Source organism: Harpia harpyja, chromosome Z (assembly GCF_026419915.1).
Source record: "Harpia harpyja isolate bHarHar1 chromosome Z, bHarHar1 primary haplotype, whole genome shotgun sequence".
Classification (NCBI taxonomy): domain Eukaryota; kingdom Metazoa; phylum Chordata; class Aves; order Accipitriformes; family Accipitridae; genus Harpia; species Harpia harpyja.
The window spans coordinates 27,548,380-27,574,592 of NC_068969.1; the positions used below are offsets into that span (position 1 = coordinate 27,548,380).

Consider the following 26,213-nt stretch of genomic DNA (forward strand, 5'->3'; position numbering starts at 1 on the left):
TGGCAACAGGACAATGTGGCCGGAGGAGAGGGCCCTGCGGACCGCGCTTCTCCCGAGCCGCAATTCCTTGTCTTAAGGGACCAGGAGAAGGAGCACAGCATATGCGCCTGGAGGAGGGGGCCCCACGGAGGATGGGACTGTGCTTCTAGCTTAAGCGGTCATGCCAGCAGGGAAAGAGAGGCAACGCCCCAATGAACCCCCCGCAAAGCTCACCGACTAATTCCAGAGAACGACAGGAACGGGAACTGCGCGTGTCGAGACCACCGACTAACACCCTATAAAAGAAGGGAGAACGAGTTCTCAGTGCGCTCCCTCGGGAACTGGATCTCTACGCTGGCTGGACCAGCGCTGGACCTGGGACTGGTGAAACCCTTTTCTTCTCTTTCTTTCTTCCTTCCTTCCTTCCTTTCTTCCCTTCTCTCTTTCTCTCTCTCCTTCTTTTTCTTCTCTCTTTTCCACAGTCCCTACGCCTCATCCTTTCAAACATAAACCGTTGACCGAGTCTGAGACTAGGAGCGGATCCAGCCGCCCCTGGGCTCCTCTTTGAGAAGGAGGCCAGAAAGCAAGGCGGTCTGCTCTGAACCTCGTGACTCAACGGGAGGGCTCTCCTTCTGACACAGTTTCACGTTCCTTTGTCCACTTCTTTTTCTACACCTCCCTTCTCTTTTCAAACAGCGGCTTAATGACATGATGCAAGGTTCATGTTGATGAGTTCACTTGTACTTGGGCAAGGTTAGCTCGGCTGAATCAATGTTGATTGTTGTTTGAACTCCCCTGGTGTTGTTTCACCTTAATTCTGACAAAGGAAATCCACAAACCTGAGACGCTCCAACTTTGGGACGCAACATCTTAGTTGGCGTCACGGACAGGATTTCCCTTGTTGGAAGGGAGTTTCTAACGGGATAGCAGACCTCCACCCGGAGAACGGGTGGGGAGGATCTGGGAAGGATCTCTCAACAATAAGTCGGGAGGGATGCGAGCAGTGGCAGGCATAGAGACCCGGGAAACATCTGTGTCTGACCGTTCCCCTGCTTTAGACAGCCTAACTGGGCCGTGTCCCTCAGAGTGTTCCCAGCGCTGCCAGGGAGTCTCTGAAGGCAGCGGTGGATCTCCGAGCTGCAAGTGTGCCCAGCTGGAAGAACTCTCCAAACAAGTAGCTCTGTCACAAGAGGAGCTCAACAGGCAGCGCAGCCTCTGGAAACGTGAGCGGGAGATCGATCCGTGGTATCGCGCGCTGTCCCAAGCTGAGCGACAGCCCTGCCTCGGGGCTTTACAAGGGGAAGGTTAGCCTGAATTCAGCCTCGAGCTGACTGACCCAACGTGTATGGAAGGGTTAAAAGATGGAATTTTGGTCCGTGGATGAACACCGAGTAAGAAATAGATACCTAAAGACGCAGTCAGCACAGGGAACAGATAGTTTATTGCCTATTGTTTGAAATGCTGACCATAGGGATAAGAAAGTAGAGCAAGGTTAGGGGAGGTAGTACGTGCAATAATGGAGGAATACAAGGCACCACACGTAATTTTGCTTCCCTTGCAAAAGCCCTGCTATTGGTTAGAGCATAGTGGACGTGACTGATGGATTATGGTATTTTGCCACGTGCACAGAGCCCATGAACCAATAGAAGGGATGACTATGGCACGTGCAGCGTGCCTGGCCAGCGGGCGCATGTGCCATAGGCTTCCTATGTTGCAATCGAGGCATGTTTCAACACTCATTGGCCGCGAGTGTCGACACCCGTTCCTCTGCAAATGTATAAAATACCGGAGTTTTCCAAAGAGCAGTGGGCTGGTGTATGGCAGGGTCACCATTGCCTCCGTGGGGACACCCACGTAAAGCTGGCACCTACGGACTGCTGGACTGGGCTCGCGGCGCAAGACGGCACAAGAATGTACGGAATGTACGGATGGTTCATCTTCTTCTTCACAGTCCTTGGGTCGGTATGTTAATAGTTTTTTCGCTTTGTAAAACACCCGTAGCATAACACACGTGCGTAGTTAATAAAAAGCTTGCTTTTTCCCTTATAGTCAGTGTGTGTGTATTACCTTCTTGGGAATCCTCAAAACCACCCTAAAACACCCAAGTAACTCACAAGGCAAAGGAGACTGGACCCTTCCTTGTCTCTGCTGCGAGCAGAGGGAAGAACCTTCCCCTGAAGTGCCCCTGCGTAATAGATTCAGTGCTCTTGGGGCGGAGGATGAAGACCGCACGAGTAAGAGACAGGATCCAGGAGAAGCCGACCACACAGAGCTGATCCACCCATCCAGCCGCACGAGAACCCCTGCCACCAGAAAAGCACATCAAGTACGAGTAACTGGAGATTCCTTACCGAGGGGCACTCGGCAAGCACCCGCTTGCCGTCCAGACAACTTCTCCCGAGGGCTTTGCTGCCTAGCAGGGGCTCGCATTCGCAATGTCACCGAGGGGCTGCCGAGCCTGGTGAACCCCACGGATTGTCATCCGCTCCTACTTTTCCAGGTAGGGTGCAGCAACGCTGCGACGAGGCAACTTGGAACAAAACAAGACTGTATGTGCCTTGGAGCAATGTGAAAGTGAGCTGGAGCACAGGTGGTGTTTTCACCTGTCCTCCCAGTGAAAGGAATGGGTTTAGGAAGGAAGAGATGAAGCGAAAAGGTGAATGCCTGGCTGTGTGGCTGATGCCATACTCAAGGTTTTGGCTTCTATGACAATGGATCTGCCTTTGAGAAGCTGGGTCTGTTGGGAGCTGATGGGATTCACCTGACCGAGTGGGGCAAGAGGGTCTTTGCCAACAAGCTGGCCAGACTGATAAGGAGAGCTTTAAACTAGAGTTAGCAGGGGAAGGGGATGGAGTTTTGAGCGACAGAGGAGCCGGGTGCTGCTGATGGATTAGGAGGCAGCAGGGGAACACCTGTGAGGCGCCTCCGAGGAATTAGGGCACGCTCCTCTAGGAAGGTGACATGGTCAACAGCCCATCAGAAGTGCCTCTGCACTGACGCACGCAGCACGGGTAACAAACAGGAGGAGCTGGAAGCCGTGCTGCAGATAACAAGCTACAATCTAGTCGCCGTCACTGAAACGTGCTGAGAGGAATCACACGACTGGAGCATTGCAGACGATGGCTATAAAGTGTTCAGAAGGGACGGGCAAGGAAGGAGAGGTGGGAGAGTTGCCCTCGATATAAAAAGTGGATTGACTACACAGAGCTGCCAAGCAGCGTGGGGCCAAGCACATCCTCCAGAGAAGGCCAGGGCCTCTCCAAGACCTCTCAGGGGCACACGTGGGCAAAGCAGGCCCACCGGAGAAGCCCAGAGCCTCTCACAGCCCTCGGAAGGGCACTCATGGGGCCAAGCAGACCTTCCAAGGAAGGCCAGTGCCTGTCCAGGTCGTCGCAGAGGCACACGTGGGGCCAAGTAGCCCCTGCCGAAAAGCCCAGGGCCTCTCACAGCCCTAGCAGGAGCAGGTGTGGGGCGAAGCAGACCCTGCAGAGAAGCCCAGGGTTTCTCAAATCCCTCATAAGGGCACGCATGGGGCTAAGCAGACCCTCCAGAAAAGCCCAGGATTTCTCCAAACCCTGTCAGGGGCACACGTAGGGAGAAGCAAACCCTCCACAGAAGGCCAGGGCCTTCCACAGCCCTCGGAGGGGCACGCGTGGGGCCAAGCAGACCCTCCAGAAAAGCCCAGGGTCCCTCCAAACCCTGTCAGGGGCACACGCAGGGAGGAGCAGACCCTCCACAGAAGCCCAGGGCCTCTCACAGCCCTCACAGGCATAAACCTTGAGCGAAGCAGATCCTCCAAAAATTTCAGGGCCTCTCCAACCCCTCTCAGGGGCACACGTGGGGCCAAGCAGACCCTCCAGAGTAGCCCAGGGTTTCTCAAATCCCTCGTCAGGGTACGAGTCAGGGCAAGTAGACCCTCCAGAGAAGCCCAGGGTCTCTCGCAGCCCTTGGAGGTGCACTCATGGGGCCAGGCAGACCCTCTAGAGAAGCTTGGCGGTGCCAGGGGCGGCAGCAGGCCTTTGCCCTGGGACGCAGTGAGTCTTCCCCGAGCACGTCGTCCCGCTGCGTTACCTCCTCCTCGTCCATGCAAAGCTCACCACCCCGGCCTTCGCCGGGACCACCACCGCAGCGGTTCCAGCTGTGCGGCACAGCCAGGGCCCGCGCATCAGCCAGGCTGCCGTCCAGGCTGGGAGCGCCTGCGCGGCGCGGCAGGCGTCGGGAATGAAGCAGCAGCCCTTGGAGCAGGTGGCCTTCCTCGGCGGGCACTGCTGCGGTCTCGGCATCCAGCACCTGGCAGAGTTCTGGGATGGAGCGCTCGCGTAATCCTTGACACGCAAAAGTTTTTGGGAGTACCTCTGGTTATTTCGTAGGTGGGAAACGGCTCTGTTTTCACACCTCGGGGGAGCGAGCACTGCACCTACAAAGGTCTGTGACTGAAACCCTTTGTTTTTCCCCTGCTTAGAGTGCTTGCAGCAACACAGTTGAGCCGACAGCTGCACGAATGGCCTTCCCGTTGTGACGGAAAAGGACTTAACTGCAAGGTTCAAGCAAACGACTTGAACTTCACTCACAGACTTAACTGCAAGGTTCAAACAAACAACTTATTTGAACTTCACTTACAGACTTAACACGCCACTATTACAGGTTTATACAGATACAATGGAGGAATGCACTACTGCAATTTTTTAAGGCAGGAGTAGTACATTATTACAACCACAAGCAATTCACAACCACAAACGCATTTACAAACTTAAAGCATGAACAATATTCACTTACCCCTGCAGGTAACGGCTCTCAATCCCAGGGAAGTTACCTTGACCGGCGTCCCGATCAAGGGGGTGGGAGGGGGGGGTGTATGTGTGTTTCCTTCGCAAGCCAACTGCATAGTTGGAGAAGTGACTCCCCCCATTTCCAACCTGAATCTTAGAGTTTTAATCCCCCGACTTGTGGAATGGTGTGTATAACCATGTCTGAGTGGATTATGATAGATGCCTAAATGGATTATGTGTATCTGAGTGGAGTTTCCCCTTTCCTTCATTGGTCTGTGATTGTTTGAATACACAAGGTTGTCATTTGAAACTGAAGCTGAAACCCTCCGGTACTGGGGGTTTTTTGCCTTGCTTCCTCAGCAACTGAATAGTGGTTGGATTGAGACTCAGGGCATACTGTTTGTTAAGGGATTTCAAGGCTCAGTTCAGGTTTTGGTTCTTTGAATGGTGCGGCCACTGCCCTGTTTACTTTAGGGTTTATCAGACAACCCAGGGCTAAGCTGTCTACACAGCTCCCCGTGAGTCGTCTCTGCAGAGAGACAGGGCCTCAAGGCAACCCAAGGCTGGGTCGCTTTTGTAACCCCCCCGCCCCCCATGAGTCGCCTGTGTGCACTAGACATGGTGAAACTCGTTTGTGAACTATGAGCTGGACAATCCACACCCCCATGTTTCGACGAACCAGCCTTCCAAGCCAGGTTTTCAATTAAGGTGAGGAGGGAACCAAAGCACCTCGCACTGTCCAATACCCCAGTTGTAGGTGGATACTTTTAATGGTGTGCTGTTGATTGATGACCATTGAAAGGAGAAAGCAAAAGGAGAACGGAATATCCAGGCAGTTGCTGTTAATGGGAATGGTGATCTGAACGTTACCGCAGGTCTTTTATGGGAGTGTGTGGTGCTGCTGCTGGTGGTCTTGGCACAAGGTTGAAAAGGAATGAATAAAATAATGCGTGTGGCTTCCTGCTTCTCAGCAGAGGTGCAAGAATGATCAGCACAATGTGTGTCTATAATCTTTATTTTACTCACAAAATGCTTTCCATGTTGATCTTATATTTTAAGATTAATGATGAAATACATATGAATAAGTACACGATTCATGTGTATTAACTTACTTGTCAGATAAGCAGGAGTGTCTCTGTGAAAAAAAAAACCAAACTTTGGAGTTCAACAAAAATCTCGGCACGAAAGTGCCATATATGTAATAGCAACAAATATTGTTTGCCATTATAAATATGTATGCATATAGAGGGTGAACTACATTTTGTACATTTGATCTTACTTTGGGTGTAAGAGATTCTTCATAATTTCTTCTGTACTACTAGTTGCTAGTTTGCAAGGAAACTAAGCCTTATAGCTGAGGGAACAGCACCACCACCACCCCCGCCCGGTACTTTTCAGATATGAAACACTTTGAAAGTTGGTATAAGAAATCAATTCTTTTGTAGAGAAATGGATAAAATAATGAATAAGGAGTGGGTGCCAGTGTTACAGTTCAGTGTGGCTAAACAGGTTCCAGGTCTAAGTTAGTTAGCTAAGGCCCTCTGTAACCAAGAGGCGAAAATGGATACCTCCACCACACGACCCATTTTATGCTTAACTAGATATCTGCGGTACCTGATTCACGATCTGGAGAAGTTCACTTCTCTCGTGTAAGAACGTCTGCTGAGATTTATACCGCTTCTACTCAGCTGAAGTTGTGTGAGATTAATTCAGTCAGTGTGCTGGCAGACACTGAGGATAACTGAAGCAGTGAACAGTATTTTTGTTTTTCTAGTTTTGCCAATGTAGAACTAAGTAATGCTTACGAATGAAACTGCCTGTATATACACATGTGTATTGGCTTTGTGTGGCAAGGTTTTGCTAGCAGGGGCGGTTACAGGGGTGGATTCTGTAAGAAGCTGCTGGAAGCTTCCCCTATGTCCGACAGAGCCAACACCAGCCGGCTCTAAGATGGACCCACTGCCAGCCAAGGCCGAGCCCATCAGCGGTAGTGGTAATGCCTCTGTGATAACATTTTTAAGAAGGAAAAAAAGGTTGCGGGACAGACACAGAAACGGCAACCAGAGAGAGAGTGAGAACATGTAAGAGAAACAGCCCCGCAGACGCCCAGGTCAGTGCAGAAGGAGGGGGAGGAGATGCTCCAGGCGCCGGAGCAGAGATTCCCCTGTAGCCCGTGGGGAAGACCATGGTGAGGCAGGTTGTCCCCCTGCAGCCCATGGAGGTCCACGCTGGAGCAGATCTCCACCTGCAGCCCATGGAGGACCCCACAGTGGAGCAGGTGGGTGCCCGAAGGAGGCTGTGACCCCGTGGGAAGCCCGCGCTGGAGCAGGCTCCTGGCAGGACCTGCGGATCTGTGGAGAGAGGAGCCCACGGAGCAGGTTTTTTTGGCAGGACTTGTGACCCCTGTGGGGGACCCACGCTGGAGCAGTGTGCTCCTGAAGGACTGCACGCCGTGGAAAAGACCCATGCTGGAGCGGTTTGTGAAGAACTGCAGCCCGTGGGAAGGACCCACGTTGGAGAAGTTCATGGAGGACTGTCTCCCATGTGAGGGACCCCACGCTGGAGCAGGGGAAGAGTGTGATGAGTCCTGCCCCTGAGGAGGATGAAGCGGCAGAAAATAACGTGTGATGAACTGACCGTAAACCCCATTCCCCGTCCCCCTGCGCCGCTGGGGGGTTTGGTAGAGAATCCGGGAGTGAAGCTGTGCCCAGGAAGAAGGGAGGGGTGGAGGGAAGGTGTTCTGAGATTTGGTTTTATTTCTCATTACCCTACTCTGGTTGCTTGGTAAGAAATTGAGTTAATTTTCCCCAAGCTGAGTCTGTTTTGCCCGTGACGGTAATCGGTGAGTGATCTCTCCTGTCCTTATCTCGACCCACAAGCCCTTTGTTATATTTTCTCTCCCCTGTCCAGCTGAGGAGGGGGGAGTGGTAGAAGAGCTTTGGTGGGCACCTGGTGTTCAGCCAGGGTCAACCCGCCACAACATGTGTGTGTTTTTGTTCTCTGTGTGGGGAAGAATAGCCACGGGGATGACTCATTTCCAATGTATCTTTGAAATGTAATGTAGTCTCTTTAAAATGTAGTCTCTTTAAAAGGTAGTCCCTTTAAACTGAGGAGAAACACAACAATTGGTGGCGCCAAGGTCCTCACAGGTGGTGCTACTGGGTGATGAGCTGTGCCTGTTCTTTAGGTGAAGTCTGTGAATATAATGCCCCGGCTTGTTAAGGACCATTTTGATACCACCGTCAAGATGACTACGTACCTTGTGGCCTTTATTGTTTCAGATTTTAAATCCATCAGCAAAATAACCGGTCATGGAGCTAAGGTAACTGTGTCTCATTTTGTAAGAGCTTTTTTGTGTTTAAGTCTGTGTGAATACATAATGGTTTCCTTTTCAGTTAAATCATTGGATTTATGTATCTCGATGTTTTACAGGAATGAAAGGAGAGAATTAAATCGGTTTTGTAATTGGATGATGAGTTTGCACACTGAGCTTTGTTAGTTGCAGAAGATTTTGGTAACGGGCTTGCTTTTTGTATCGTTATATGCATTGGTAACATAGTTTGTTTCATGTAAGATTATATAATCAAGGGCAAATGAAATACAGTTTTCATGGAGAATCAGCACTAAAATAAACCTGTGTCAGTTGAACGACTCTAACGTGGTAGGGGTGGAAATTGTAGAAGTCTTTGTAGGGGCATAGTGGTTCTGGTGGGCAAGTTTTAAAACTTGTGTTCCTAATTCTGATAATATTTTTATGCAAATGTTTTAGTAACTGGTGTATGAGAACTGTTAAGTGTGTGCTCTAGGGTCCCTTTTTGTGGTCATTTAAGTAACTGGGATGAAGAACAACTTCTGTCAGCTTTTGATGCTGGTATTGGAAGCGCTGCCTTCTTGTCTGCTGTAGATTTCCATGTCCACGGTGCCAGACAAGATCAACCAAGCTGACTATGCGTTGGATGCGGCAGTGAAACTTTTAGACTTGTACGAGGATTACTTCAGCATTCCATATCCTCTACCTAAGCAAGATAAGTGTTAAATAACTTAATGTATTTGAGAACATTATTAAGCATAGAGAGTAAAATAGCAGTAAAAATCAGTAATTTAGAGTGTTAAGACTGGGCAAAGTTTGGCTCACAGACTTTTAAACTGGCTGCTTCACAGAACTTAAGGACAGATTGAAAAGCTTCACTGAGAACTTCAAATCCTTGTGCTCTGTCTGGAGATTTTTTTAAAGTATGCTTTTGTGATTACATTTAAGAGAGCCCTTAGAAGTGTGTGTGATACATGTGCCTGTGTGGGAGCAATCAGGAAGTGGGATGAGCGAGCTCTTTATGGATTAAAATGATACTAGTACTATTTTAATGTTTTTTCTAGGTTTAGCAGCTATTCCTGACTGTCGGTCTGGTGCTATGGAAAACTGGGGATGGCCCACATACCAGGAATCTGTGTTGTTGTACAACCCTGAAAAGTCCTCAGCATCTTCTAAACTTTGGATTAGTAGTATGGTAATAGCCCATGAGCTGGTTCGTCAGGCGGGATCTGGGGAAGAATAAGGAGTTTGAATGGGCATGAGGAGGGGTCAGGGACGATGGATTCTGTGTGGGTAGGGGGATCTTGGAGCTATAAGCTGAAAATAGTTGCTTTGGCTTGAAGGTGCTCTTCTGTGAATCATGAGGACTGTTTCTGGTGAAGGAGTCCCGGCAGGCTGCATAGACGCGGAGGGCTGTAAACGTAAATGTGTTCAGTTCAGCGGCTGCAATGCTGCGGGGCCTTTGCACCACTGTCAGCCCTTGAAATTAATTGCAGGCCACCAAAATAGGCACATAAAAGTTTGGAAAGGTTAGCTGTTTCGTATGTGGCTCTCCTGCCAAAAGTGGTTTCTTTACAAGGTTTCTTGGAACGTGAGTGGAAGCCAGTGTTTTAGCGTATTACCATTAAAATGAGAAATGCAGTGGGAAGACGCCAGAGCAAGCTGTATCACTACAAAAAGTTCCTTAGAGGTCAATAGCATACTATAAATGCAGTTTCTTACAGGTCAGTAGCAGCTTTTAGGATAAATTGTGTATTTAATTTCAGAAGCTCTTCCCCCCTCCCTCCCGCAGGGGTTTGGCAACCTCGTTACCACGGAGCGGTGGCATGATCTGTGGTTAAATGTAGGGTTTGCAAAGTTTATGGAGTTCGTGTCAGTCAGCATTACCCATTGAGAACTGAGAGTTGTAAGCAGCAGTTATGGTATTTTTATTTTGTAACTGCCTTCTAAATCCACTAGTTAAGGATAAAGACCAAGCAGATTTTTGCTGTGAACTACTTTTAAATTTCTGTTTGTGAGGATTATCTGATGTTAACTCTGAAGAGTAGGGATGTTGATTTGCCTACATGTACATGTTTTCAGGAACTTATGATGGAATTTAATGATTGCAGTGAAAGTGTATTCTTTTTTCAAAGACATTTAGACTTCCAAAAGTGTAACGAAATTATTTTATCTTATTTCATCAAATAGGGTGAGAGTTGAAAAGACGAAAATCCTTCCACTAGCTTTATCAGAGGTCCGATACATGAAATTTTCTACCAAAGTGAGAAGAACAATGCATCTGGGCAGAATTTTGCCATAGCACTGCAGTGGCATGATAATAGGGAAATTCACCATTTGGGGGGGGGGGGGGGGGGGGGGGGGGAGTAATTTGTTTTGTGGTTACTGACCACTCTGTCGGAATGTGCAGGTGTCTTTAAGTCTCACTAGCTCAACTAATTTTAGAATCACAGAATGATAGAATGGAATCACAGAATGGTTTGGGTTGGAAGGGACCTTTAAAGGTCATCTTGTCCAATGCCCCTCCGCAATGAGCAGGGACATCTTCAACTAGATCAGCTATTTAAGTTAGTTTAGAACACTGGGACTTATTTGGCTGTATTATTGTTGGGGGGGGGATTATGCTCTGGAATAAAAGAAAGATATGGTTTGCTTTCTTTGTATGATTTAAAGATCACGTGGAATGGACTGAAAAGTGAATGAATAGGGGTTCAGTGGTCACTGAGCAAAATGTAGTAGTAATATTTGGTTTTGCCTCCTATTAGGAAGACTATTTCTTAAGGAGATGTTTTTATGCCATGGCAGTGGATGCATTAAATTCCTCACAACCTCTGTCTACTCCTGTGGAAGGTCCAGCTCAAATTTTAGAGATGTTTGATAATGTTTCTTATGAGAAGGTAAAATACAAAACTGTTACTGATTTCAGTTGTACTGCTTGTACTATACAGTTGTATTTTACTGATTTCGACCCTACATAGAATACCTGGCACACGGTATTAATGGGTTTATGACTTGAATAGTTCCTTGTCCAAAACACCTGGGTGGATTCAAATGGCAGTTGCCTTTTCGATTTCTAAAATGAGGAAGCCTTTACTTCTTCTATCTGTTCTGTAACAACTTAGTCTTAAACCATTCTGGGGGGCTCTTAACCCAAGGAGCATTTTTCACTGGAGCATTATACGGTGCTGGCTTGTATAGTAATTAGAAAAATAATAGCGTAACTTACTCAATCAGTGATATTTTTAAGAGTGACGATCACACAAACCCAAAGAAGTACTGTTTCAATATACATAAAACCCAATTACTTTTTAATCAGAGACACATACAAAAGTGTACCGTTATGCAGATGAGTGGCACGCTGAAATTCTTCTGAAGCAAGCCTCTTGCTAGCGAAGGAGTAGTTTTGTAAACACTTTGTCACTCTTTTTCTCAGGGATCTTGTATATTAAATATGCTGAGGGACTACCTGACTGCTGATGTGTTTAAAGCTGGACTTGTGCAGTACCTGCAGAAATACAGCTATTGAAATACAAAAAATGAAGATCTGTGGAACAGCATGATGAATGCAAGTATTCCTCATTTTCTTATTTGTTTTTTTAGATTTCATCACTTCTCGTGAATGATGTGTCTCTCTAATGTATTCCTGAAGACTGTGACCAGTACTTACGATTATGACATCAAAGAAAGATGACCAAAACTTTTTTTTCCCTTTCAGATTTGCCCTACAGGAGGTACTAACAAAAATGAACCACAAGGTGATGGCTGTTGCAGAAGAAGCCAACAGTCATCTTCATATGCAGTAAGCATCTAGTTTTTTATCCGTCAGTATTTAGGAATTTGACACGTATCTGTGCCCTCACGTTTATTCTGTGCTGTGGCATTGATACATGCACCTTCCAAAAGCATTCTTTGCCACTTAAGCATGGTTCTGGGGAGAGTGTAAGTTTCTTCAGTTCCATTGGAAATCTGTATTTTTCTGTGATTGGACAGAAATTCTGCTCCTGTGCCCAGGGCTGACTGAAAAACAGCAGTACTTCAGGAGTTGCCATTAACTCCATGAAAGTGTGCACAAGAAAACCAGATGGAGACGTCATGATATCCAGTCCAAACATACCTCTATAGAGCTTACAAATACCCAGCAGCTTGTACAGAGTTCTTACACACCCATTTCTGAGGCAAGGGGAGTCAAAAGAATCTCAGTAGACATAATAAGGGGGGATGAAGGATGATGTTTAGCGCTTACATTGTCGAAATTAGCTGAGGCAAAGACAGTCTTTGATAAGAAGAGCTAGTCCCAAGGACCAGCCAATGAGGTAAAGACAGCTCCCGATAAGAAGCAGGAGCAGGCCCCAAGAGCCAGCTAAGACTGGTCTTGCGGCTTGGGTGAATAGCAAGAAATGGCTGAGCCTGCGCAAGAAAAAAGGTTACTAGCGGTGACGAAGAGGAGTCATCTATCTTCATCTCTGCGACCACCAGACGACCACCATAAAGAGGCACTGCGTGAGCGCAGTTGAGAGGAGACTATGGAAATGACCTCTCGGAGCTAATTTTAATAGGAAGCGGGGATAGGTCATGCATATGTATAGGCGTATTGTGAATATGTAACACTTGACTGTATAAACTTGAGACAAACTGCCGAGTCGGGCGCGCACGACTTGGGTGGGACTACCCCCCGTGCGGCCCAACGCTGAATGAACATACCTACTTTACGATCTCACTGATTGCGGAGTCTGTTTTCTGCACGTCATTTCTGTTTCACTGTCAGTGTACTCCCGTCTTCCACTTCTTACTTGTCTGCTTTTTCCCTTGCTACTAAAAACAAGCACTGGACTAAAGGAGAAACTCTTGATGTGAGGGCAACGATGGGCACTTGGACACTGCAGAAAGGTTTTCCCCTGCTAACTCTCACAGTGAGAGGGAAGAATGTCCACCTGCAGCAAGAGTACTACGTGACAGGGGTAGATTCTCCTTCATCCACAGGGTAAACAAAATGGGGAAATCTCAGCACGCAAACGGAAGTACTCTCGAATGGCAGACAGTGATGTATGCTAAGAGCTTTTACTGTTGTTTCTTAAGGAACGCTCCCTGAGCTGTTTGGTTGTGAGTCTGTCCCTGTGTAGCTCAGGATCAGCAGCACTCGTAGGCGTCGTTGGACCCTGCGTGCCTGGCCGAGGTGCCAGCAGCTGCAGAGCTGCAGTGCCTGGGCTTCTGGGTGAGCCTGTGCTGGAGACGTGCTAGTGGAACTAGGCTGGAAAGTTCATATTGTGGCGGCTTCAGTGTCAGCGATCTGCCAGGCAAACTAAATGAAAGGTAGCGAGATGCACCTGGCACTGCACTGAAGTCAGAAGTGCGAGCGCAGCCTGTTGCTGCTACTGTGTGGGCAAAAGATTTTACTCGGTGGTTAGACTGGGACAAGTTGGAGAAACTTTTGCAAAGTTCTTCCATTAAACAAAGCACTTCTGTTTTGCAGTAGGTACCTGTGGCACATTCCACTAACCTCCACTACCAGTAAATCTGACACTGTTCAGAGATTTTTGATGACAACTAAAGCAGGTAATTTCTTTGACTAATTAGGCGATTAATTTATTCAAAGTTTGTTTGCAAGCCTTTTAGTTTTGCAGGTTTTTTTTCAGAATGCGGAACTGGAACAACTAGTCCCAGAGAAGCAAATACTTGTCAGCTCAATAATATCACTATAACGATCTCTTAATATTTTCAGAAACCGTGCTGCTGTGTTCTTTAAATCACTGAAATGAGAGTAACAGTATTACTGGGTATAGTACTAGGATGTGTTTGAATCACTAAGAAAAAAAGGAGTTACCCTTTTGTTTCCAGACGTTATTATCCTTCCGGAAGAGGTGGAGTGGGTTAAATTCAGGGGGGACATGAATGGGAATGGTGCACTATGAAGATGATGGGTGGGATCATCTGATCAACCTTTTGAAAGAGAACTATACAGTGATTAGCAGCAAAGACAGAGCAAGTCTCATTAACAGTGTATCCAGGTCGTGAGGTAAGGCCTTCTGTCCAAGTCTGAAAAACATACTAATTCTGTATTTGTGAGTATATACCACTGAAGAAGGAAGTGTTGATAATGTATATAGTATTCATTAAATCTGTTAAATAGACTGAGAGCATATTCTTTTCTTGCTTACAGCAGTGTAAACCCAGGATTTCTCTTGGTTACAGGGGACTTATCTAAGCCGGCTAAGTGAAACGTGTCGTCTTCAGTAAAGACATGTTAATGGAAGGATGCCAGTGTGAAGTGATGGACTAGGATAATGTTTTTGCACCTGGAAAGGTGCTGCTGCCGTTTCTCAGTTAGAAACAAGGCTATTACAGTCATAAAGATGTGACGCAATGGTGATTAGAGCTCAGCGCAACGACATGCTTTGTTGCCCATAATCTCACGGTCACAGTGGAGTACGTAGCACGCACAGCGTGCGGCGTCTGCGCTGGAGGAAGAAGCGATCGCTGCTACCAACTCCCAACTACGTTTTCAGAGCTCTGCCCCCCGAAATACACACTTGAAGCGTGACCTGTAGATTCTGCAATAACAGTTAATCCACACTCGCGTAAACACTAGAGCGGTTAGACAGACCGCACGCACCCGTTTGCGTTCACAGACCAAGCCTACCTGTTCCAATTGTTTCGTGCAATTCGTAGTACTTGAGAATTTCCCCACAGTCACCTGCAGACATTCCGAGAGGAACAGGGATCTGGCGATTCTTCTCAGCACCTGCAAGGAGAAAGCGGGAGCAGGCGTTCGCGCGTTTCCACTCCCAGCATGAGCGGCGGAACGCGCCTGGGGCAGCTCCGGTGGCCCGGGGAGGTGCCGCTTGCTACAACCCCAGCAGCAAACTCACTAAACGAACAACTCGGAAGGCCCAGAGGCCGAAGGCACGAAACGCCAGCGCCGTTCACCGGAGCTCCGCGGCGGGGGCCCTCCGGCGGCCGGGGCGGCCCGGCGAGACGCGTAGAGCGGGCACTGCCTGTCAGGGCACCGGCGAGAGGCCGCTGCTGCCGAGGAGGAGCGGGCACCGGGAGGAGAGCAGCGCTCACCAGCTGGGCGGCCGCCGCCTGCGCGGCCGTTAGCGTTCAAATCTCCCCGCTTCCGGCCGGGGCCCCCCCCGCGGGGCCAATCAGCGCTCAGCGCTTGACCGGAGCTAGGCGGGGGCGCGGCGTGCATGACGGGAGGGAGGTCGAGACGGAGGGGAGGTGGTGTGAGCGCCGCCATGGCGGGAGGGTCTCCGCTGCCATCTCGTTGCCGACGGGGACGGCCTCGGCCGCGCCCGGCCCCGACAGAGATGGGGAGCAGCGCCCGCTCCCATCGGGAAGCCCGCTCCCCCGTACCGACGGCGGGGACTGGCGTGGGCTCCGCGCCGCCGGGTCTGCTGCCACGCACAGGATGGCCGCCCGGCCCGCCGCCCCGGGGAGACTACGTCTCCCAGCATGCTCCGCGGGTCCGGCCTTCCGTGACGGGAGGGCCCTTCCGCCGCCAGGCCCGGCCCGGCCCCCGGCCGCGCTGCAGGCCCCGCTCCGCCTCGGAGCAGCCCGGGGCAGGTGAAGGAAGCGAACAGAAACACGGGGTTTGCTCTCTTCAGGCAGGGGCTGGCGGTCTGCCTTTGCTGCGGCCGGCCGTTCCCCTGCCAGGCCGTTCGCCTCACAGCATACCAGAGGCCTCGGCCTACAGCCACAAGCAAAACCAGGAAAACGGGGCGGGGGGGGAAGGTTGGTGAACGTCTTAGTTCTGTAACCTGTCTCTCCTTTGGAATCCTCCCAGACAGGTTAAACCTTTCCTGAATGAAGACCCTGTCCTGCTTTCAGCTGGGGTAGAGTTAATTGTCTTCCTAGTAGCTGGTACAGTGCTATGTTTTCGCGCTAGGTATGAGAAGAATGCTGATAACACACTGATCTCTCCACTTGTTGCTAAGTCATGTTTAGTCTGAAGTCAGGGATTTTTCAGCTTCTGATGCCCAGCCAGCAAGAAGGCTGGAGGGGCACGAGAAGTTGGGGGGGGCCACAGCCAGGGCACCTGACCCAAACTGGCCACAGGGCTATTCCAGACCATGTGACCTCATGCCCAGTACATAAACTGGGGGGAGTGGGGGTGGGGGGATCGCCACTCAGGGTCTAACTGGGTGTCTGTTAGCGGGTGGTGAGCAATTGCATTGTGCATCACTTGTGTATTCCAGCCCTTTTAGGATTACTGTTGTCATTTTATTAGTGTTATCATTATCATTATTGTTTCTTCTTTTCTGTTCTATTAAACTGTTCTTATCTCAACCCACGAATTTTACTTTTTTTTTTCCAATTCTTTCCCCCATCTCACTGGGGGGGGGGGGAAGTGAGTGAGCGGCTGCGTGGTCCTTAGTTGCTGGCTGGGGTTAAACCACGACAGACCCTCATTTTTGAGAGTAAGGTTTGATTCTCTCCTGAATAAAAAAGAGGAAGAAGGATGTTTTGGGGAGAGAGAATGGAGCCCTTCCTTGCGGGCAAGACAAGTGGTGTCTTTTCTAGATGGGGTGTCACCTTCTGTTCTTCATCAGCCAATTAACGGTTCCTTGCGTCCCCATTCATACAGTCACCCACATCAAAAACCATTGACTAATTTCACTCCTGTATTTTCCGTCATCTCCTACATGGCTATCGCAGGTGGAAGACACTGAACGGGAGAGGTGAGTGTGGCTCATTACCGGTGTTGACTGACAGAAGGCAGAAGACCTTGGTGCTGAGGGTTAACCCCGGCAGGCTGCGAAGCTCCAGGCAGCAGCTGGCTTGGATTGGGGGAAGAGGAAAGGGAGGGTAAAAGCAAGCAGCCTGGTGAGTCAGGATGAAAACAGTTTCACAAGCAAAGGAGAAGTGGAAGAAGAGAGAAAGAAAAGAAAACAAAGCAAGTAATGCAAAGGCAAGAGGCAAGCACCTACCACCACCCGTGGGGTAGACCTGTGCCCAACCACTTGCCAAGCAAAAGCTGGCTAACCTCCCGAAAACCCCTCCCCTCCCTTTTGACTGCTGAGGGCGGCGTGATGTGGCACGGAATATCTCTTTGGGTAGCTGGGGTCGTCTGCCCGGTTGTGTGCCGTCCCCACCTATTCACTGGGGCGGCAGAGCGAGGTGTGGAGAAGTCCTTGAGGCCGTGCAAGCACTGCTCGGCGGCAGCCAAACCATCAGTGCGTTATCAGCGCTGTTATGGTCACAAGTCTAAACCACAGCGACACGGGAGCTGCTGCAAAGAAAATGACCTCGATCCCGTGCACTTGGGAAAACAGGCGACGACCTTTGAACATCTCACTTCTGCCGTACACCCCAGAGATGTGTGTGAACATTGTCTAGTTGTCCGGGCGGTAACGCTTCTGGGGTGTAGCCACAGGCTCAACGCCTGTCAAGTGCTCATCGTGTTTGAGTATTACTAGTCTTAACGGACATGCCGAAACATGGCAATGAAAAGAACGAAACCACGTTGCTCTGAGCTTCCGGCACTGAGCATTTCCGAAACACTGATAAAACTGAACTTCGCAGTAATTGTAAAAAGAACTGAAAATGTAAGCATTTTAAGCGGATGAGAATGTCTGGCGATAGTGATGGAGCAGCTGGGCCTGCACCTGCCATTGAAGCGTTGTGGGCAATTGCTAGCCTGCTGGCAGTCGCCAGCTCTGCTTGACGTGCCTTCTCGAGAAGGTGTTTTGGGAACAGTTGGCTTTCTCTGAGCTGCAGCTCCTGAGAACTCATGGTGTCTAGCTGTGGTCTGACCCTGCAGGGTCCCGTCCCTGTCCCCCTGAGGGTCCAGATCCCATCCCCCTGGGGGGCCCTGTCCCGTCCCAGGGACAATGGACAGCGAGGTATTGTCTGACATCGAGAGGCTGCTGTCATGGCGGGCCACAGGCATGGCTGACTATGGCTCCATTTCGTATTGGGGGCCTCCACCCCTGCCCACACTCCCACTGGTGGGGCCCACTCTCCACACGTCGAGCACCCCATGGGTGCCTGGGGAAGCAATGCCGCTCAGGTGAGAAGAAGGTGGAGAAGCAACGGGCACCAACATGCACAATTTCCTACATGTACAGAGCTAGCGGGCTTGCCCGGGACCTGGTCAGGGACCTGCTGCCGAACACAGAAGCCCAGGGCATCTCACAGCCCTAGCAGGGGCACGCGTGGGGCCAAGCACACCCTCCAGAGAAGCCCAGGGTTTCTCCAGAACCTCTCAGGGGCACTCGTAGAGCCAAGCAGACCCTCCAGAGAAGGCCAGGGTTTCTCCAGAACCTCTCAGGGGCACTCGTAGGGCCTAGCAGACCATCCAGAGAAGCTCTGCATTGCTCCAAGCCCTCTCAGGGGCAAGCGTGGGGCCAAGCAGACCCTCCAGAAAAGCCCAGGGTTTCTGCAGAACCTGTCAAGGGCACACGTAGGGAGAAGCAGACCCTCCAGAAAAGGCCAGGGCCTCTCACAGCCCTCTCAGGGGCACGCATGGGGCCAAGCAGACCCTTCAGGGGAAGCGGCAGAGTTTTCCAGAACCACTCATGGGCACACATAGGGCCAAGCAGACCCTCCAGAGAAGCTCTGCATTGCTCCAAGCCCTCTCGAGGTCGCGCATGGGGCCAAGCAGCCCTCCAGAGAAGCCCAGGGTTTCTGCAGAACCTGTTCCAAGGGCACACGTAGGGAGAAGCAGACCCTCCAGAAAAGGCCACAGGGCCTCTCACAACCCTCTCAGGGGCCCGCACGGGGCCAAGCAGACCCTCCAGAGAAGGCCAGGGTTTCTCAAATCCCTCGTAAGGGTACGAGTCAGGGCAAGCAAGCCCTCCAGAAAAGGCCAGGACCTCCCACAGCCCTTGTACGGGCACGTGTGGGGCCAAGCAGAACCTCCAGAAAAGGCCAGGGTTTCTCCAGAACCTCTCAGGAGCACTCGTAGGGCCAAGCAGACCCTCCAGAGAAGCCCAAGGGTTCTCACAGCCCTCGCAATGACACGCGTGGGGCCAAGCAGATCCTCCAGAGAAGCCTAGGGTTTCTCCAAACCTACTCAGGGCTACACGTAGGGCCAAGCAGACCCTCCAGAGAAGGACAGGGTTTCTCACAGCCTTTATAGTTGTACCTGTGGGGCCAAGCAGACCCTACAGAGAGGACCAGAGCCTCTCACAGCCCTCAGAGGGGCAGTTGTAGGGCCAAGCAGACCCTCGAGAGAAGCCCGTGGTTTCTCACAGCCTTTATAGGTGTACGTGTGGGGCCAAGCAGACCCTCGAGAGAAGCCCGTGGTTTCTCACAGCCTTTATAGGTGTACGCGTGGGGCCAAGCAGACCCTCGAGAGAAGCCGTGGTTTCTCACAGCCTTTATAGGTGTACGTGTGGGGCCAAGCAGATCCTCCAGAGAAGCCCGTGGTTTCTCACAGCCTCTATAGGTGTACATGTGGGACCAAGCAGACCCTCCAGAGAAGCCTGTGGTTTCTCACAGCCTTTATAGGTGTACGCGTGGGGCCAAGCAGACCCTCCAGAGAAGCCCAAGGTTTCTCACAGCCCTCGCAGGGGCACGCGTGGGGGCAAGTAAACCCTCCAGAGAAGTCCAGAGCCTCTCACAGCCCTCGTAGGGGCAAGCATGGTGCCAAGCAGACCCTCCAGAAAAGCCCAGGATCTCTCCAAACCCTGTCAGGTGCACACGTAGGGAGAAGCAGACCCTCCAGAGAAGCCCAGGGTTTCTGCAGAACCTCTCTCGGGCACATGCAGGCAAAGCAGACCCTCCAAGAGAAGCTCAGGCCCTCTCCAAACCTCGGAGGAGCACGCCTGGGGCCAAGCAGACCCTCCAGAGAAGGCCAGGGTTTCTGCAGAACCTGTCAAGGGCACACGTAGGGAGAAGCAGACCCTCCAGAAAAGCCCAGGGTTTCTCCAGAACCTCTCAGGGGCACACACAGGGCCAAGCAGACCCTCCAGAAAAGCCCAGGGTTTCTGCAGAACCTGTCAAGGGCACACGTAGGGAGAAGCAGACCCTCCAGAAAAGGCCAGGGCCTCTCACAGCCCTCTCAGGGGCACGCATGGGGCCAAGCAGACCCTTCAGGGAAGCGGCAGAGTTTTCCAGAACCACTCATGGGCACACGTAGGGCCAAGCAGACCCTCCAGAGGAGCCCAGGGCCTCTCACAGCCCTAGCAGGGGGCATGCGTGGGGCCAAGCAGACCCTCCAGAGAAGCTCTGCATTGCTCCAAGCCCTCTCGAGGTCGCGCATGGGGCCAAGCAGCCCTCCAGAGAAGCCCAGGGTTTCTGCAGAACCTGTCAAGGGCACACGTAGGGAGAAGCAGACCCTCGCAGAAAAGGCCACAGGGCCTCTCACAACCCTCTCAGGGGCCCGCACGGGGCCAAGCAGACCCTCCAGAGAAGGCCAGGGTTTCTCAAATCCCTCGTAAGGGTACGAGTCAGGGCAAGCAGAGGCCCTCCAGAAAAGGCCAGGACCTCCCACAGCCCTTGTACGGGCACGTGTGGGGCCAAGCAGACCCTCCAGAAAAGCCCAGGGTTTCTCCAGAACCTCTCAGGGGCACTCGTAGGGCCAAGCAGACCCTCCAGAGAAGGCCAGGGTTTCTCACAGCCTTTATAGGAGTACGCGTGGGGCCAAGCAGACCCTCGAGAGAAGCCCGTGGTTTCTCACAGCCTTTATAGGTGGACATGTGGGGCCAAGCAGACCCTCGAGAGAAGCCCAAGGGTTCTCACAGCCCTCGCAATGGCAAGTGTGGGGCCAAGCAGACCCTCCAGAGAAGCCTATGGTTTCTCCAAACCTACTCAGGGCTACACGTAGAGCCAAGCAGACCCTCGAGAGAAGGCCGTGGTTTCTCACAGCCTTTATAGGTGTACACGTAGGGCCAAGCAGACCCTCCAAAGAAGCCTGTGGTTTCTCACAGCCTTTATAGCTGTACGCGTGCGGCCAAGCAGACCCTCCAGAGAGGGCCAGGGCCTCTCACAGCCCTCGCAGGGATAAATCTTGAGCGAAGCAGATCCTCCAAAAGTCCCAGGGCCTGTGCAGCACCTCTCAGGGGCACGCGTGGGGCCAAGCAGACCCTCCAGAGATGCTCTGCATTTCACCAAGCCCTGTCAAAGGCACACGTAGGGAGAAGCAGACCCTCCAGAGAAGCCCAGGGTTTCTCCAGAACCTCTCCGGGGCAAACATAGGGCCAAGCAGACCCTCCAGAGAAGCCAGCGCCTCTCACAGCCCTCGGAGGGGCACGCATGGGGCAAAGCAGACCCCTCCAGAGAAGCCCAGGGATTCTGCAGAACCTCTCACGGGCAGACATAGGGCCAAGCAGACCCTCCAAGAGAAGCTCAGGCCCTCTCCAAGACCTCAGAGGGGCACGCGTGGGGCCAAGGAGACCCTCCAAGAGAAGTTCAGGCCCTCTCCAAGACCTCAGAGGGGCATGCGTGGGGCCAAGCAGACGCTCCAGAGAAAGCCAGGGCCTCTCACAGCCCTGGCAGGGATAAATCTTGAGCGAAGCAGATCCTCCAAAAATCCCAGGGCCTGTGCAGCCCCTCTCAGGGGCATGCGTGGGGCCAAGCAGACCCTCGACAGAAGCCCAGGGTTTCTCCAGAACATCTCAGGGGCACACACAGGGCCAAGCAGACCCTCCAGAGAAGGCCAGGGTTTCTCACAGCCTTTATAGGTGTACGCGTGGGGCCAAGCAGACCCTCCAGAGAAGGCCGTGGTTTCTCACAGCCTTTATAGGTGTACGTGTGGGGCCAAGCAGACCCTCCAGAGAAGCCCGTGGTTTCTCACAGCCTTTATAGGTGTACATGTGGGGCCAAGCAGACCGTCCAGAGAAGCCTATGGTTTCTCCAAACCTACTCAGGGCTACACGTAGGGCCAAGCAGACCCTCCAGAGAAGCCTGTGGTTTCTCACAGCCTTTATAGGTGTACGCGTGCGGCCAAGCAGACCCTCCAGAGAGGGCCAGGGCCTCTCACAGCCCTCGCAGGGATAAATCTTGAGCGAAGCAGATCCTCCAAAAGTCCCAGGGCCTGTGCAGCACCTCTCAGGGGCACGCGTGGGGCCAAGCAGACCCTCCAGAGATGACCTGCATTTCACCAAGCCCTGTCAAAGGCACACGTAGGGAGAAGCAGACCCTCCAGAAAAGGGCAGGGCCTCTCACAGCCCTCTCAGGGGCACGCATGGGGCCAAGCAGACCCTTCAGGGAAGCGGCAGAGTTTTCCAGAACCACTCATGGGCACACGTAGGGCCAAGCAGACCCTCCAGAGGAGCCCAGGGCCTCTCACAGCCCTAGCAGGGGCATGCGTGGGGCCAAGCAGACCCTCCAGAGAAGCTCTGCATTGCTCCAAGCCCTCTCGAGGTCGCGCATGGGGCCAAGCAGCCCTCCAGAGAAGCCCAGGGTTTCTGCAGAACCTGTCAAGGGCACACGTAGGGAGAAGCAGACCCTCCAGAAAAGGCCACAGGGCCTCTCACAACCCTCTCAGGGGCCCGCACAGGGCCAAGCAGACCCTCCAGAGAAGGCCAGGGTTTCTCAAATCCCTCGTAAGGGTACGAGTCAGGGCAAGCAGGCCCTCCAGAAAAGGCCAGGACCTCCCACAGCCCTTGTACGGGCACGTGTGGGGCCAAGCAGACCCTCCAGAAAAGCCCAGGGTTTCTCCAGAACCTCTCAGGGGCACTCGTAGGGCCAAGCAGACCCTCCAGAGAAGGCCAGGGTTTCTCACAGCCTTTATAGGTGTACGCGTGGGGCCAAGCAGACCCTCCAGAGAAGCCCGTGGTTTCTCACAGCCTTTATAGGTGGACATGTGGGGCCAAGCAGACCCTCGAGAGAAGCCCAAGGGTTCTCACAGCCCTTGCAATGGCAAGTGTGGGGCCAAGCAGACCCTCCAGAGAAGCCTATGGTTTCTCCAAACCTACTCAGGGCTACACGTAGAGCCAAGCAGACCCTCCAGAGAAGGCCAGGGTTTCTCACAGCCTTTATAGGTGTACACGTAGGGCCAAGCAGACCCTCCAAAGAAGCCTGTGGTTTCTCACAGCCTTTATAGCTGTACGCGTGCGGCCAAGCAGACCCTCCAGAGAGGGCCAGGGCCTCTCACAGCCCTCGCAGCGATAAATCTTGAGCGAAGCAGATCCTCCAAAAGTCCCAGGGCCTGTGCAGCACCTCTCAGGGCACGCGTGGGGCCAAGCAGACCCTCCAGAGATGCCCTGCATTTCACCAAGCCCTGTCAAAGGCACACGTAGGGAGAAGCAGACCCTCCAGAGAAGCCCAGGGTTTCTCCAGAACCTCTCCGGGGCAAACATAGGGCCAAGCAGACCCTCCAGAGAGGACCAGAGCCTCTCACAGCCCTCAGAGGGGCACTCGTAGGGCCAAGCAGAACCTCGAGGGAAGCCCGTGGTTTCTCACAGCCTTTATAGGTGTACGTGTTGGGGCCAAGCAGACCCTCCAGAGAAGGCCAGGGTTTCTGCAGAACCTCTCAGGGGCGCACACAGGGCCAAGCAGACCCTCCAGAAAAGCCCAGGGTTTCTGCAGAACCTGTCAAGGGCACACGTAGGGAGAAGCAGACCCTCCAGAAAAGGCCAGGGCCTCTCACAGCCCTCTCAGGGGCACGCATGGGGCCAAGCAGACCCTTCAGGGAAGCGGCAGAGTTTTCCAGAACCACTCATGGGCACACGTAGGGCCAAGCAGACCCTCCAGAGGAGCCCAGGGCCTCTCACAGCCCTAGCAGGGGCATGCGTGGGGCCAAGCAGACCCTCCAGAGAAGCTCTGCATTGCTCCAAGCCCTCTCGAGGTCGCGCATGGGGCCAAGCAGCCCTCCAGAGAAGCCCAGGGTTTCTGCAGAACCTGTCAAGGGCACACGTAGGGAGAAGCAGACCCTCCAGAAAAGGCCACAGGGCCTCTCACAACCCTCTCAGGGGCCCGCACGGGGCCAAGCAGACCCTCCAGAGAAGGGCAGGGTTTCTCAAATCCCTCGTAAGGGTACGAGTCAGGGCAAGCAGGCCCTCCAGAAAAGGCCAGGACCTCCCACAGCCCTTGTACGGGCACGTGTGGGGCCAAGCAGACCCTGCAGAAAAGCCCAGGGTTTCTCCAGAACCTCTCAGGGGCACTCGTAGGGCCAAGCAGACCCTCCAGAGAAGGCCAGGGTTTCTCACAGCCTTTATAGGTGTACGCGTGGGGCCAAGCAGACCCTCCAGAGAAGCCCGTGGTTTCTCACAGCCTTTATAGGTGGACATGTGGGGCCAAGCAGACCCTCGAGAGAAGCCCAAGGGTTCTCACAGCCCTCGCAATGGCACGCGTGGGGCCAAGCAGACCCTCCAGAGAAGCCTATGGTTTCTCCAAACCTACTCAGGGCTACACGTAGAGCCAAGCAGACCCTCCAGAGAAGGCCAGGGTTTCTCACAGCCTTTATAGGTGTACACGTAGGGCCAAGCAGACCCTCCAAAGAAGCCTGTGGTTTCTCACAGCCTTTATAGCTGTACGCGTGCGGCCAAGCAGACCCTCCAGAGAGGGCCAGGGCCTCTCACAGCCCTCGCAGGGATAAATCTTGAGCGAAGCAGATCCTCCAAAAGTCCCAGGGCCTGTGCAGCACCTCTCAGGGGCACGCGTGGGGCCAAGCAGACCCTCCAGAGATGCTCTGCATTTCACCAAGCCCTGTCAAAGGCACACGTAGGGAGAAGCAGACCCTCCAGAGAAGCCCAGGGTTTCTCCAGAACCTCTCCGGGGCAAACATAGGGCCAAGCAGACCCTCCAGAGAGGACCAGAGCCTCTCACAGCCCTCAGAGGGGCACTCGTAGGGCCAAGCAGAACCTCGAGGGAAGCCCGTGGTTTCTCACAGCCTTTATAGGTGTACGTGTTGGGCCAAGCAGACCCTCCAGAGAAGGCCAGGGTTTCTGCAGAACCTCTCAGGGGCACACACAGGGCCAAGCAGACCCTCCAGAAAAGCCCAGGGTTTCTGCAGAACCTGTCAAGGGCACACGTAGGGAGAAGCAGACCCTCCAGAAAAGGCCAGGGCCTCTCACAGCCCTCTCAGGGGCACGCATGGGGCCAAGCAGACCCTTCAGGGAAGCGGCAGAGTTTTCCAGAACCACTCATGGGCACACGTAGGGCCAAGCAGACCCTCCAGAGGAGCCCAGGGCCTCTCACAGCCCTAGCAGGGGCATGCGTGGGGCCAAGCAGACCCTCCAGAGAAGCTCTGCATTGCTCCAAGCCCTCTCGAGGTCGCGCATGGGGCCAAGCAGCCCTCCAGAGAAGCCCAGGGTTTCTGCAGAACCTGTCAATGGCACACGTAAGGAGAAGCAGACCCTCCAGAAAAGGGCAGGGCCTCTCACAGCCCTTTCAGGGACATGCTTGGGGCCAAGCAGACCCTCCAGAGAAGCCAGCGCCTCTCACAGCCCTCGGAGGGGCACGCATGGGGCAAAGCAGACCCTCCAGAGAAGCCCAGGGATTCTGCAGAACCTCTCACGGGCAGACATAGGGCCAAGCAGACCCTCCAAGAGAAGCTCAGGCCCTCTCCAAGACCTCAGAGGGGCACGCGTGGGGCCAAGGAGACCCTCCAAGAGAAGTTCAGGCCCTCTCCAAGACCTCAGAGGGGCATGCGTGGGGCCAAGCAGACGCTCCAGAGAAAGCCAGGGCCTCTCACAGCCCTGGCAGGGATAAATCTTGAGCGAAGCAGATCCTCCAAAAATCCCAGGGCCTGTGCAGCCCCTCTCAGGGGCATGCGTGGGGCCAAGCAGACCCTCCAGAAAAGCCCAGGGTTTCTCCAGAACCTCTCAGGGGCACACATAGGGCCAAGCAGACCCTCCAGAGAAGGCCAGGGTTTCTCACAGCCTTTATAGGTGTACGCGTGGGGCCAGTCAGACCCTCCAGAGAAGCCCGTGGTTTCTCACAGCCTTTATAGGTGTACGTGTGGGGCCAAGCAGACCCTCCAGAGAAGGCCAGGGTTTCTCACAGCCTTTATAGGTGTACGTGTGGGGCCAAGCAGACCCTCGAGAGAAGCCCGTGGTTTCTCACAGCCTTTATAGGTGTACGCGTGGGGCCAAGCAGACCCTCCAGAGAAGGCCAGGGTTTCTCACAGCCTTTATAGGTGTACGCGTGCGGCCAAGCAGACCCTCCAGAGAAGCCTATGGTTTCTCCAAACCTACTCAGGGCTACACGTAGAGCCAAGCAGACCCTCCAGAGAAGGCCAGGGTTTCTCACAGCCTTTATAGGTGTAC

At 52.8% G+C, this 26,213-nt stretch overlaps 1 pseudogene; it reads left to right on the forward strand.

Annotated features, from left to right (window-relative positions):
* Positions 1–973: 973 nt before the first annotated feature.
* LOC128136639 (endoplasmic reticulum aminopeptidase 1-like) lies at positions 974–15,153 on the forward strand (annotated as a pseudogene).
* The last annotated feature ends 11,060 nt before the right edge of the window (positions 15,154–26,213 follow it).